Source organism: Megalopta genalis, chromosome 6 (assembly GCF_051020955.1).
Source record: "Megalopta genalis isolate 19385.01 chromosome 6, iyMegGena1_principal, whole genome shotgun sequence".
Classification (NCBI taxonomy): domain Eukaryota; kingdom Metazoa; phylum Arthropoda; class Insecta; order Hymenoptera; family Halictidae; genus Megalopta; species Megalopta genalis.
This window is the reverse complement of record NC_135018.1, coordinates 14,475,743-14,488,499: the sequence shown is the minus strand read 5'-3', so window position 1 is coordinate 14,488,499 and position 12,757 is coordinate 14,475,743. Positions and strand designations below refer to the sequence as shown.

The following is a 12,757-nucleotide window of genomic DNA, read 5'->3' as shown; positions in this document are numbered from 1 at the left end:
GTCTGTAAAAGGCTAGCCAGCGTGCCGCGTGTACGCGGTAATGGATTCAAGCCGCTCCGGTATTTCGAGCCCGCGACGGTGCACGCCGGTCCGGGCCGGGCCGGACCGGGCCGCGACCGGCCCGACCGATGTCGCGTGTAAACGGTGTATATATGCGCGCGGGATCCTGTATAAATTACAGCCGGGGATTTGCTCTGGTAAATCGGGAGATACCAGTTGAGCAGCGATGGGTTAATGGGAACCGTGGAAAGCGAAACCGATGCCTCGCGTTCGAGATTCTTCGAGACGCGGCCGGAATGTCTGCTCCAATCGGACGCAACCACTTTTCAAATTACATTATTACAGATTTGATTTCAAATGTCGTGTTATATTGTTTTTTTTTTTTTTTAATTATTTCTGTGCCCGTGATCACTTTTTAAACGGCATTATTTGAGATGTTGTTTCCAATTACACGTTATATTATTTTTTAATTGTTTCTATATCTGCGATCACTTTTTAAATGGCATTATTTGAGATGTTGTTTCCAATGACACGTTACGTTATTTTTTAATTATTTCTATATCTGTGATCAGTTATTAAATAACATTACTCGAGATATTATTTCAGATGCCGTGTTATTTTATTTATTCGTTATTTCTATGTCTTTGATTACTTTTTAAATGGCATCGTTTCAGATATTATTTCAGATGGCACGTAATTTCATTTTTTAATTATTTTTGTGTCTTTGATCGCCTCTTAAATTAAGATATTACTTTAAATTACATATATTATTCTATTTTATAATTATCTGAAGTAGTTATTCGAGGTTGAATTGTAAAATGGTTCTAAAACATTATTCGAACGGAGAATTCATTCGAATAAAAAGATTGAATAATTCGCGACGAATAACGAATTATTCGAATAAAATAATCGTCTACAGATCAATATCTTTAGAATTCTTTCAGATCATTATCTTAAATAAATATGTATTCGGAACCATCCGAATAACGCAAACACTGACCGCGCCTAAACTAATGCTATTATTACACGGACCCAATTACGAGATTCGAAAGCCGTCCCGATTCCTCGATATAATTCTGCACCACGTAATACTAAACCGCCGCCGGGAGGCCTATTGTCGATCCGTCCCGTCACCCTTATCTCTTATTCGTCGCGCGTAAAAAACGATGACAATGGGTGCGTCGCGATGATAAAAAAAACTCGAACGACGGAATCACGTTAAAGCTCCAAATTAGGAACGGTCCGGGCGGGGTAATGGGATTCCGGGGATGGCCGTGTTCCACGAAGTAGGCGTTTTTTCGCCGGAATCGCGGACATTTTTACGAGGATTAGAGGACAGAGGATACAGACGGTGGCGCGGTAGCGGTTTTTATCTCGGTGGAAATCGACGGACCGGCCGGTCCGCGGCTACGTGGTAGCTGCTTCCTACACCCACAAGCCTGCACACGCGTGTACACGTTAGAAGCGGGGGTCCGGTTTCTCGTGTTACCGTTTCGTGATGCTGCCGGCTGCCCGGCAGCCGCATAATACGCGTATAACTTATGCCCGGCCCGCAGAAGGGACGTCGCAACCTTGTGCAAACTGCTGTCCTCTTTCTCTTCGGTGACGTTCCCGCGGGAACTAGATGCCGAGGATCATGCGCGCGGCAACTAGTATCGAAAATCGTGCTCGCGGGAACATCAGCGACCGGCCAGCCCTAGTCTCGACAAATTTTGACCGCAAAGGGAAAGGGAAGGGAATCTCGCTTGCAAGGGAAGTTCGGTAACCCGAAAATTCTGATATTTTTTCTTGTGGAACTGTGCAACAAGTTTGTCGGGGACCGTGAAAGAAATTCCGAGCTATTTTTATCGTCCCCAATTCGTTTTTTCGGGGTGAATACACCCCTTACGTGTGCGGTTACGGTAAAAATGTAATATTATCTTAGCAGTTTGAGGCGATGAAATTGAAACAATGCAATTTGTTCGTTTAAATAAAAATATCCGCCTGTACCGTCATTAAAAATAATTCGATGTTTATGAACATCTTGGTAGAAACAAAGTGTAACGACCTGTTTCCTGGGAACGTAACGATGACTTCGTTGTCTTTTTTAAGTTAAGGGATGCAATCTTTGCGCCGGTATCGTTTATCGACCATCAAATTTATCGTTAAGATAATTTGGAGTCGGGGTTATTTATAGTAACTTTATAATTTATTTCACTTTTCTTTTCAACATTCTGGCGACAGATCTGAGTCTGAGTCGCGATGAAGATTCCTAATAATAACTATAATTGTTAACTGTAACTCTGTTCTCTTGTTGCAACTATTTGTTCATTATGCACACGATAAATATCTTTTTCTTCGAAGAAATGATCACAACCGAAAAATGTCTAACAACTGTGAAAACAATGATACTGCACAATGGTTAAATATAAAAATAGAAATATTGATCTCTCTGGGTTCAAGAATTTTTTCAGTTGATTCGAATGTTTTGCCACGCTACTGGAATTTTCTTACAATTTTCGCGTACCGGTGAACAGTGCATTAATTTAGATTCGATAAAGAAGCATTTATCCTTTGATTAATACTTTTTGATGATGCACGATGACGCATTTTCTCTGCGTTGGATAGTAGAACTTTCGAATATAGAAGATTCTAAAGGAACGTGTTGCAAATGTTTCGAGATGTGTTTAGCGTTTATACTGCATACTGCAATGGTTAAATATAAAAATAGAAATATTGATCTCTCTAAATTCAAGAATTTTTTTCAGTTGATTCGAATGTTTTGCCACGCTACTGGAATTTTCTTACAATTTTCGCGTACCGGTGAACAGTGCATTAATTTAGATTCGATAAAGAAGCATTTATCCTTTGATTAATACTTTTTGATGATGCACGATGACGCATTTTCTCTGCGTTGGATAGTAGAACTTTCGAATGTAGAAGATTCTAAAGGAACGTGTTGCAAATGTTTCGAGATGTGTTTAGCGTTTATACTGCATACTGCAATGGTTAAATATAAAAATAGAAATATTGATCTCTCTAAATTCAAGAATTTTTTTCAGTTGATTCGAATGTTTTGCCACGCTACTGGAATTTTCTTACAATTTTCGCGTACCGGTGAACAGCGCATTAATTTAAATTCGATAAAGAAGCATTTATCCTTTGATTAATACTTTTTGATGATGCACGATGACGCATTTTCTCTGCGTTGGATAGTAGAACTTTCGAATGTAGAAGATTCTAAAGGAACGTGTTGCAAAGGTTTCGAGATGTGTCTAGCGTTTCCATCGAAGTTCCCTTTGAATGAAATTGCAATAATTCCAAGATACGAGCTTTTAGAAATTTATTAGCGCAACCCGGTGTGATTAACTGCCGGCCAAACGACCACTGGTTAGACAGGGTCCCACGGTAGAATGTAAATGGACGGCGCCGTGATAAAGCTCGTGGAAATTCTGAATGAAAAGACCATTAGTATGGTAGGAGAAAGACTGTCTAATAAAACATAAGTGGGACGGGGCAGCCATCCATTTGCTTTCCTCCTCCGACGCGTTCACGCGCAGACGTGGCTTCTTCGCATACACCTATACCATGCTTCGATATTAAATGGTTTAACACTCTGGGGCATAGTTTATCGGCGCCGTAAATGTTTTCTTATCGTCGTCGAATGAAATCTTTGAACGTCGGACCGAGGCTCCTTCGAAATTTATGCAGACGAATCTAAACGTTTCATTAAAGTCACGGCACCCCGACGCGCGATCCACGGTGAAGTTTCATCTAAAAGTGTTTCCCTGTTCAGCAGTTCGAATTTAATATCCACATAAAAATGCCAAATATAACACCGTTAATTCACGAAAGGTCTTCATCCTTTTTTGCGACTCACTCCCGGGAACACGAGATTCGTACAATAACAATCAATCAAATATTCGTGTAGAGATATAACTTGGAAATATTGTACTCGAGATTTCAACAACATTTGAGCGGGTTAGGAGCATAGTAAGTCGCGATTTTCATCATTGTGAGAAACAAGTTATTTTATTGCTTACCAACGTGTGTATTGCTCACTTGCCGCATTTATTATTTGCTAATCGAATTTATTGTTGAGATTATTTAGAATCAAGTTAATTTATGGTAACTTTACGATTTATTTTATCTGTTTTTTTTTTACTTTTGGTAACAGCTTACATTTGAAAACGTAAGCCAAAATTTTCGAAAATATCACCTACACCGTTATTATGTCAATCCACTCATTCAACCATCTGCACTCGAAGTTATTTTCATTTGAAAACCATCAGAATTTCTGAAAAAATTTAGAACATTTTACAGAAAACAAAAGAACGAAGTTTCCTAGCAATAACCTGCTATGAAATTCTGTTCTCTCACGATCATCGTTTAATCATCTTAGTGAAAGTAGACGCATAGTAATTATACGGGGTGTCCCAAAATTATGATACTTCCGGGAAATGTGGAGTTCCTGAGGTCATTCGAAGTAACTTTCTCCTTAGCGAAAATGTAATCCGCGGCTTTGTCTACGAGTTATTAACGAAAAACAGTGACCAATGACAGGCGAGATCAGCTGGCACGAGAAGGCCGATCCAATGAGCGGAACTGTGCTTCGATCGGTCGTTGGCTCGGCCGCCTCGCGTCAGCCGAACTCGCCTCTCATTGGTCGGTGTTCTTCATTAATAACTCGTAAACAAAGCCGCGGATTCCATTTTCGCTAAGGAGAAAATTACTTGAAATCGCCTCAAGAACTCCACATTTCCCAAAAGTAATATAATTTCGTAGATTCTCCCTTTCTCTCCTGAAAAAGGACCAATCATAAAATGACTTACTACATTAAAACTATATCACGATCATTTATAGCGGTGCCACCGAGTCGTCGTTCAAGCTCAAAGCGATAATCCCTCGACAATTTATAAAACCGGGATACAAATTTCTGGAAGCAGTTCTGCTTATTCGAATTCACAAACTTGTTCGTGCTCTTTATCCTTGAGCAAAGTAGAATGAACGGTACACGGAACCACGTTGCTGCCGAGAATGGAAAATCATATTTTACTCGAAGAAAAAGTGTCCGGGGAATATCTCGTCCTCCGCGGCTGCCCTTTCTCTTAATTTCGCGGCTCTGGAAGTAACTTAATATTACGCGACAGGACGTTACGGCAGGTTATGCGGCGACAAACGGCGAAAGCGATATTTCACGTGGACAAGATAATCCGCGGCGGTCCAGTCAGCGGAAGCTGACGTGATCCGCTCGCATAAATATCGCTAAATACGGCGTATTTGTCATCCGGGCATTAAAAACCATAAGCGCGGCCCGGCGGACCTGCGAACGGGCCCGGCGTCGACCGCGTCTCTCACGGTGGTGGCGTTCGAGGAAACAGGTAGAGGTGCACGCACCGCGATTTCTCATGATTAACACGCCGGATTAAGCTCTTCCACGTGGGAAAAATCGAGGAGGCAGAAGTACGCGGGCCGAACGGCCGGTGATTTACAATCGGCAAAAAATCGCCGGTGGTTTGTTTGCGTGGCGTGCGACCCGGACGCGAACGCTCGGGAACGCATGAACAGGCGAGAGATCGTTTTCGGTCCCCGGAAACGAAACGATCCCGGATTTCTGAAAGATTACAGTCGCGTGATGGAAATCATTTTTTATCGTTCCGTCGAACAACGTTCCGTCCGTGGGCTTTATCGAGCCCGGATCTTTATTAAATATCGCCCGGCGCGGCGGTTTGAAATTTTGGTCACCCGTCGCCGGGAGAAAATCCTTTGGTACACGCACAACGAAGAGAAAAAGTGGACTGCGCACGATCGCAATTATCTCCTCTGCGAGGAGAAACTGGAGCACGGAGTGCATTCAGCGAGATAAATGCGCATTTTTGTCCGGACTCAATGCGACCTTTCTGGTACTGCGAGCGACAATGCGAGCACTTATTGCAATTGATTGCAACATTCGTTCGGTGTAATTGAAGGGCCGTCGTGTAAATGCTTTTTTTCTTTCTTTTTTTTCGAAAAATCATACGTGTTTCGTGCAGCTCTAAAATGCCGACGTTGCACGCGAAACAATCGTTACGTCGAAGAGGAGGGTAGTTAATAATTTATGGATCGTTTTTGTAATGAATCGATGATGAAACGGTTCATCCATTCTAGTCTGCGGAGTTTATGAATCCATAACTAAAATAGGTAGGAGTAACTTCGAAGAATGAAAATATTAAAAGAATGTAAAAACATCTATGTATCGTTTTATCTCTGTATCAAGTCTTTCTATAAACCTCTGTATCTTTTCTTTCTTCTTGTAATTTTATAACTATTGGGAAACTTCCCGTTCTTTCAACAAATACATAAATAGATAAATTATTTTCAACTCACCGAAATTATTGAAGAAAGATACTATTTAACTCGCGGATGTTGCAATCGATCATTATTATTTTACATAAAGATTGTGATGTACGCAGTTTTAAAAACTGTACTTTCCATGTCTAATTACGCATGAGTTACGTTTAATCCAGCAACTTCCCCAATTATACAAATATTTACACGGAATTCTCTTCGAAGTGATTATAAAAACGGCTGCCATTCAAAAGCACAGTAAAAAAAAATCAATCTATCGAAGCTGTAACAATAATATTGGGCTGTTCGCAGATTAATTTCGATTTAAAAAAATATATATGGCTTCGCAAAAGTGTTAAAAAAGTACTCGATTCAGGATTACCAATAAGAAGCTGGATTTCAAGCGTATCAGAAAAATGTCAGGAAATTATAGAACGATACCTCGTTGAACAATGCTTGCGCTAAACATTAAAAAATTGTCTTTGATTTTCTGGCGAAGTACCGCGATTATTTTCCGAACAACCGAATATAAAACGCCGATATAAAAAGAAATATATGGCTTCGCAAGGGTGTTAAAAAAGTACTCGATGCAGCATTACCAATAAAAAGCTGGATTTCAAGCGTACCAGAAAAATGTCAGGAAATTATAGAACGATACCTCGTTGAACAATGCTTGCTCTAAACATTAAAAACTTATCTTTGATTTTCTGGTGAAGTAACGCGATTATTTTCCGAACGACCGAATATAAAACGCCGATATAATTTCGATTTAAAAAGAAATATATGGCTTCGCAAAAGTGTTAAAAAAGTACTCGATGCAGCATTACCAATAAGAAGCTGGATTTCAAGCATACCAGAAAAATGTCAGGAAATTATAGAACGATACCTCGTTGAACAATGCTTGCTCTAAACATTAAAAAATTGTCTTTGATTTTCTGGCGAAGTGACGCGATTATTTTCCGTACAACCGAATATAAGACGCCGTATATGTACCTCGAAAGGGACCGCGCAAAAGAATCTGTAACAGCAGAAGGAGGATTCATCCGTTGATACCGCTTTCAACGAGTTATGAATTCCGGCGACATCGCGAGCCGAGCAATTTATTGAAGCGCGCAGCGCGCCGGTGTGCCTCGTAAAATCGTGCGAGTCTCGATAAGATACACAAACGCGAGCCGAAAAAGAACGCGGAATTTTCAAAAATAAAGGACTGGTAGGAAGTCGACGGACGTGGAAAGGGGTGGAGCGAACGGAGCCGGCGACGGACGAACGACGGGAAGAGGGGACCGTTTAAAGGCTCGCCGATAAACGAGGCAAAACGAAAATAGCCGGCTCGCAGGGAGGAAGTTGCGCGAGAAATAAGAAGGCCAGAAATTAATGCGCAGGAAAAAAGACAAATAACGCCGGCTGCGGCGGAGTGGGGCGCTCGGTTGCTAACTTAATTAGTGAAATTAACGGGGCCGCTCAACATGGTGAAGCTAACTGCGGCAATATACGCGCCAGATATTTCCCGGCTCTTAAAACGCTCACATTATGTACTCGATATAATCCGTGCGCGTACGAGTGCGTGGCTCGCGAATTAAACGCGCGATTAACACGTATCGCGGAAGACGCGGCGCGCTTGAACCGATCTATGGGAGCCCATGCCGGCGTTCGCCGTCTCCCATCGCCGTCGTCTAATCGGGATATTGCCACGCGGACCTCGCGCATTCATTCGCGATTTCAGCGAACAGCATAATTCGACGATGATCTTCTCCCATTTCCGATCAGGCATGGCCGGTTCTTGCGGAAAGATTGATTCTTGAATCGATCCTGAATCGCAGCGGCGACGATCGATTCGCTAGAAAATCGAACCTTGAAACGTCGATTCTTCGAAGATCGATTTTAAAAAATCGATCGAAGCGCTATTTATATGCGTATGCATAACCGAATGGCTGATTTTTGTATCGCGGAATTCGATTTTGCAAGTACGATACTTCGATTCTTACGGCACTTTAGAACCGATTCACAGAAATCAAGGTCTTCGCTAAAAAAGAAAACGTTACACAATATTAATCCTTCACGCTTGAGCGAGGCAAAAATATACAATTTTATGAAATCCTACAAGCGGTTGAAATAGTGCATAATTTTATTAAATCCTGCAAGCGAGTAGGACTTCATTGAACCATTGAATATTGTACAATTTTATTAAACCTTGCAGCTGCAAATATAATTTTGTTGAACCTTTAAATGGTGTACAAAATTTTTACGAAAACTTTCAAATAAGAGTTTTTATAACTGTAAAGTTTTAAGAATTTAAATAATCTTTAAATATAGCTTAAAATTACATTGAACCTTTAAACAGTATACAGCTTTACTAAATCGTAGAACTGCGTAGAATTTTGTTAGACCTTTAAACAGCGTGAAATTGTAGCGAACCTTCAAATAATGAAGAATTTTCTTAAATCCTACAACCGTATAGAATTTTTATGAAACGATTGAATAGCGTAAAATTGTACGAAACCTCTTAAACAGCGTACAATGTTACTAAATCGTACAACTACGTGGGGAATTTCGTTCGCAGTCCAATTAAATCGTCGAACGACGTACTATTCATGGGCTCATCGACCGTGCGCGATTCTATAAAAATCTGAAGACCGTGCAGAGATTTCACAAAATCTCGAATTTCATAGGTTTCTGAATACGAGCGGGGGCACGCAATCGCAGCGTCGAGTTAGCGGCCCATAAGCGATCAAAAGCACGGCAGCGTCCCACTCTCAGATTTTCGGTGAATACATTTTCATAAATTAGGATTCTTTCGCGCGAGCGCGGCGCCGGTTTCGTGGCTCGTCGTGGGCGGAGGGTCCCCTAATCGTCGAAACAAAACGACATAATTAAGAGATCCATTACCCGGGCCACTCTCTCCGTTCACGGAATATTATCTATTATTAATTCAATCGGCGGGGGCCGTACTCTTAATTACGGATCGGGCCTGACTCTCCCGTCGGGATTTTGGACGCGATCGCTCGGGAAGATCGACGATCTCCGGGAGTATCTTTTACCGGGATTGAGGTGGAATGGTTCTTTCTACCTCCTCCCACTGTGGGAAGGGTCGCAGAAAACGACTTCTCTCTTCCCGGTGGAATTCTCTTGGTCAACTCGCCTCTAATGATGCGTCGTTATTTTTATATTCCGGCCATATTTCTTTTTCTTCCCGTTCGTTTTGACTACCTGCCTACTTACGGGCCCGAGCGTATTTGGAAGTCGATCCCGCACGATTTATCGTCCGTGATGACTTTCTTTCTTTCTCTCTCTCTCTCTTTCTCTGTCTCTTTCTCTCTCTCAGGAGATACCGATGCTCGTTAGATTTGTCGTTAGTTCGGAAATATATTCTAACCTGCAAGAAACGGAACCGTTAGAGCTCCATTATTTTCTCATTTAACAAACTCGGCCCGATGAAAAAAACAACGGCAGAAGACACTGGTTCTCTTGGGACGGAGATGAAACTTCTTCAGATCTTTAATGCAGGGGCATACACGAAATGTTTCGAGTAAATATCTGTGCAAGATAATTATGTGAAGTCTCTTTTAGTCGAATATTTTATTCGAGTGACAGTTGTTCGTTATACGACGGAAATTATTCTATATATTTAGTCGAATAAATTATTCGCGTGATTCTTTTATTCGTTGAAGTTAGTCCATGATAAAAAAAGTTTCATATTCTTTCATTTTCCTTCAAATCGATTGCTTTTGTATGATTTCGACTACAAATAAATTCTTATTCGTATGATTTTTATTTTGAATAAAATCCTATTCGTATGATTTGTTATTCTGAATGAAATCTTGTTCGTATGATTTTTTATTTTGAATAAAATCTTATTCGTACGATTTTTTATTTCGAATAAAATCTTGTTCATACGATTTTTTATTCTTTAGTAAAATCTTATTCGTATGATTTTTTATTTTGAATAAAATCTTACTCGGACAAATTGTAATCTGGATGAATGTTTATTCGATTAGATATTTATCGTCGAATACAATTTTACTCGTTAATCTTTGTCTCTTTGTATTCTCCAATTGTATTTTCCGAATAAAATTGTACAAAATTATTCTTTCGATGAGAAAAGCGAACAATGGAGCATTTAGATTCGTTCACGGCAAACCTATTACATTGACACCAAGAAAATTAGGTTATCATGATCGTGTTGTATTAACAACGCTAAACCTACCTTTCTTACTGGAGCAAGTTTTATAATAAAAACTCTACAAATTCTAAATAAATTCGGTCTTCTCACTTTTGTGGAGCAGTACATGCCAGTTAGTATTACTGCTTGGTAGGTTTAGTGTTAAATCAGTACTGAAGGAATCTTCAATAGCGCGAATGAATTTGAGATTGCCAGCGTACAACAAGAAGAAACGATATTAAAAACGGTCATTAATGTCATTGATAAATAGTTTAAAAAGAGGAGGTCCGAAGTGAGAACCTCGAGAAACGATCAAGATGACACTGACAGAGTAATAGAAAGAATCCTAAAATTCGACGATCCGATTTCCCGGTGTAATATACAGTCATGTCTCCCTAACTGATGCTCAAATTGTGCAGAAAAATGGACAATTTGGGAAGAGGAGATACGATTACTCGTGCCTTTTAGCTCGTTTTTATAGTTGTTGACAATTCGTAACTATAAAAACGAACCGCAACGCTCGAGAACAATCGTATCTCTTCTTCCCAAATGTTGTCCATTTTTGTGGACAATCTGAGCGTCAATTCGAAAGACATTACTGAACAGAGCGAAGTCGCTCATAAATCCGGGACGACGAGCAAAAGTCGGGGCAGCGACGATAACTTTCGATTACCCAGAAAACACCGATTCCGCGGAGAGCAGCTGTTAAATCGTTATCAGCCGATAAGAATCGGACCGAGAACGTGGATGCACTTGTTGTCCGTCGATGCAGTGACCGAGCTCGACTCGTCGAAAATCGCGGTGCATATCTCGCTCGAGTTTATCCCGAACGATAATATCGAGATTATCGGCCCATAAATCCGCGTACATACGGTCCGTGACGGTGCTAATTTTATTTCACGCGTGACAAAGTAATCCGGACCGCACAGCGGAATGGTGGAAAAATAAAAACGAAGCAATCGCGCGGAGAACGAGAAATGGCCGAGCTTGGCGGACACCGGAGCACTCTCCTCCTACAGGGAGGAGCGGAGAGGGAGGGAGGCGCTCTCTTGTCCGGAGAACGTGTCCTCGCCCCTTTGGATAACGTCAAACGCGAACGCAGCCAACTTAATGCGGCGTCTTATCAATTTCTGCTGAACCCAATGGAAACCATTCCTCCGCCTTCCTGTCCTTTCGAATCCCCAAAACGATCCTCTCGCTCCTCTTTTTATTCTAGGCCCCGCGAGCGGGATCGAATCGGACCCGAAATTTATTTACATGGGCAAATTAATTCGGCACTTTCCGATTCGCCTGTTTCTAACAGCTGTATCGCGTTTCGAATATTTTTGCTGCACTTTGTGTTTCACTGTGGCGAGGGTGTTGTGATTTAAGAAGTAATATGCTTGGTTTATTTTTATTATAATATTTTTCTGTGGAATATATGTCAAATATATATACATATTAAAACGAATATAATAATAACCATACGTAGCATTTTACGCGCCGCACTTAAACATTCATAAAATATCGGAAATGTACTTCACACTTTTTGAAATGATCGCTATTCAATCTTGATTTTTCCATTCTGTAAAAGTTATTCAAAGAGAAACCGAAGTATACAGAAAAATTTCGATGGTAAAGAAGAAGTTACTCTAGTCTAAAATATTGAATGGTATATATGAATAATTCTCGACCTTTGAGGGTAGTTATGGAATTCCTAATACTATACTTTGACTTCTAATGGTAGCCTCGAATTATTATTCTAGATTGCGGATTTTATACTTTTATGAGAAAAATACAATTTACTTCGAAGTGTTTTAACTTTGCGAAAAAAAAGTTGTGGTCAAGTTCCTTCTTCTTCTTTTTTTGTTAGTTTAAAGAGGAAGGATCAACTTTCATTCGGCTGTGAACGGAATCTCCGAACAAAATTTTTCAAAGTCCATCTCGTCGAAATTGGAAATTTTCATTATGACGAACATGGCCTCGTTTTTAAAGGATTATTATGGTAAGGATGCAAAAACTAAAAATCGAAAAACAGTATCTTAAAGTAGAGGTTTCAGGCTTGAATATGAAAAAAAAAGTCATCGTCTTACAATGCTTCTTCGCGGAGTTATCGTCTGTGAAATTTGATCAATTTTTATCGAAAATTTTTCTGTAAACTTTTCGAGCAGCATATTTCATGTTAATTTATTTATTTATTTTTTATTTACCTATTTACCTATATGTGTCGCGAGAACTAAGCGATGACGAGTATACTCGTCAAACACAGAATAAGTGTCGCTGTTAAAGTATTGGATCCAAAACACGGTTTTA

At 40.3% G+C, this 12,757-nt stretch overlaps 1 protein-coding gene across 9 annotated transcripts in view; it reads left to right on the top strand.

The window, feature by feature from the left end:
* The window catches only part of LOC117219545 (Wnt oncogene analog 2), a 206,377-nt gene that overhangs the window by 117,358 nt on the left and 76,262 nt on the right, over positions 1 to 12,757 (top strand). The window lies entirely within an intron of this gene.